This window comes from Eumetopias jubatus, unplaced genomic scaffold (genome assembly GCF_037043125.1).
Source record: "Eumetopias jubatus isolate StellerSeaLion01/CBP00866 unplaced genomic scaffold, mEumJub1_p1.0 scaffold_1, whole genome shotgun sequence".
Classification (NCBI taxonomy): Eukaryota; Metazoa; Chordata; class Mammalia; order Carnivora; family Otariidae; genus Eumetopias; species Eumetopias jubatus.
This window is the reverse complement of record NW_028274807.1, coordinates 112918222-112920435: the sequence shown is the minus strand read 5'-3', so window position 1 is coordinate 112920435 and position 2214 is coordinate 112918222. Positions and strand designations below refer to the sequence as shown.

At 33.7% G+C, this 2214-nt stretch overlaps 1 non-coding gene across 1 annotated transcript; it reads left to right on the top strand.

Moving 5' to 3' along the window:
• Positions 1–1282: 1282 nt before the first annotated feature.
• LOC114209177 (small nucleolar RNA SNORD58) lies at positions 1283–1347 on the top strand. The gene has a single exon (XR_003609274.1). It is a non-coding gene; the product is annotated as a small nucleolar RNA SNORD58 (small nucleolar RNA).
• The last annotated feature ends 867 nt before the right edge of the window (positions 1348–2214 follow it).

Here is a 2214-nt window from a genome sequence, read left to right as displayed (position 1 = left end):
CAGCATGGAATAGAGTGACTCCTATTTCCTCTTACAAAGGACTTACATTATTAAGACAGGTCTACTCAGGATAATCTCTGATCTGATTAACTCAAAGTTAAATGGTTAGTGACCTTAGTTACATCTAGGCAATTCTTTCATCTTTGCCATATTCTACTAGTTAGAAGTGAATCACAGTCCTGCCCGCACTAAAAAGGAGAGGATTACAAAAAAGTATGTATTTCAGGGAGTACAAATCACAGGAGCCACTTTAGAATCCTGCCTATCATAGAAAGAAATAAGCACAACTCTAAAGACTTGATCCTAGGGACTGGGAAAATGATGGCACTCATAAAATGGTACCCCCCCAAAATCAACATATAAAAGATTTTGGGAAAGCAGATAATTTCAGTTTTGTTCATACTTTTATTAAAATACCAAAAATATAGGAAGAGTTGCCCAGAGGAATTGAAAATATAAGATGGAACAAAAGATGGAAGTCCAAATTAGAAATATTGATTTATCCACAGATGTTACTAGTCATGAGATTGGGTTACCTTATTAAAGAACAGAATAAAGAAAAGAAAAACTTGGTAGAAGCCAGTAAAGTAAAGAGGAAAACAATTAGAAATCTAAAAGTAGAATAAATGTCATGCTGTATTTGAATAAAAATGGCTAGAAATATAGGAGAAAATGGAAGAAAGCCGATGACACATAGCATGCAGGCCAGTGAGTTTTAGACTTAAATGTACAGAAGGAGCCTGGGAAAGCATCTTAAAGATGCAGATTCAGATTCCCAGGCCCCACTCTTAGAGATCTCTGCAGTGAGAACTATTAGTCTATTTGTTGACAAGCACTCCAGGTGATTCCTAATCAACATTTTCAGAAACTTTGTTCCAAGGATTAGTGAAATAAGATCAGCATAAAAAGAAAAGGATACAGCTTTTCTTAGAGAGTGCATCAAAGCTGTAGTCTAAATACTCCCTGTAAGAGACATCAAAGGGGTTTTGAAAAATTCAGATTCTTGGACTCTACTTTAGACCTATTGACTCTGAATCTGCATTTTAATAAATTTCACAAGATATTTTTATGCCCTATAATTTTGAGGCCAAATTGTGGTAACTGAACTGGCACAGATCCTTGTTACTCATCTGGAAAGGGAGAGATAAGTACAGAAATTGAAAATAAATGTTTAGAAATGTTTATAACAATTCAATACTGCTGTGACATCCAAGTGCAGAATCAGTGATCTCATCTCATTAGCAGTATATACACCAAAGCTGGGGTTATAAAACTCACATGTTTGCTGTGATGACCAACTTAGGACACCTTTGGATTAACCATGAAAAAAAACTCACATGTGGCACAGCGTTATAGTGTGTGACATTTTAAGATGAGTTCATTAAACATAATCCAAAAACATATAAAAATATGAGAAAAATACTTATTTATATATTTACATCTTGTTATTTTAAAATAATTGTAATTTTTAATCAAGCTTGTTTTAAAATGTGTAGTCTACCATTATTAATTAGGAAAATAAAATTTGTATTTATTTTTAACCCTAATTTACAAAAGGTGAAATGAGCTTCACTAGACCTTTTTGCCAAGAAAGACATAGCTCTTCTATATGCGAGCCATAATAACAAACCAAATGATAATAGTGGAAGTATCTCCAAAAAAATGAAGATCAGTAGAATACATAATGGCTTTACCATAAATTATATACAATCCCTTATACATTGAATTTGATTTTTTAGTCAGAATTTATAGGGAAGTGCTAAAACCAAGGTATATTATTTGGAAACCAAGGTATACTATTATGATATTTTAGTCAGAATTGATGGGGAAGTGCTAAAACCAAGGTATGTTATTTTTTAGTCAGAATTGATGGGAAAGTGGGACGCTTGGGTGGCTCAGTTGGTTAAGCGACTGCCTTCGGCTCAGGTCATGATCCTGGAGTCCCAGGATCGAGTCCCGCATCGGACTCCATGCGCAGCGGGGAGTCTGCTTCTCCCTCTGACCCTCCCCCCCTCATGTGCTCTCTCTCTCTCTCTCATTCTCTCGCTCAAAATAAATAAATAAAATCTTAAAAAAAAAAAGAATTGATGGGAAAGTGCTAAAACCAAGGTATATTATTTTGGAAATATTATTTTGGATTAAAATTCTTTTAAAATATTAAAAGAAATATAACATAAAGAACATAAGTAACAAAATCAAAACAATTTTTTAAAA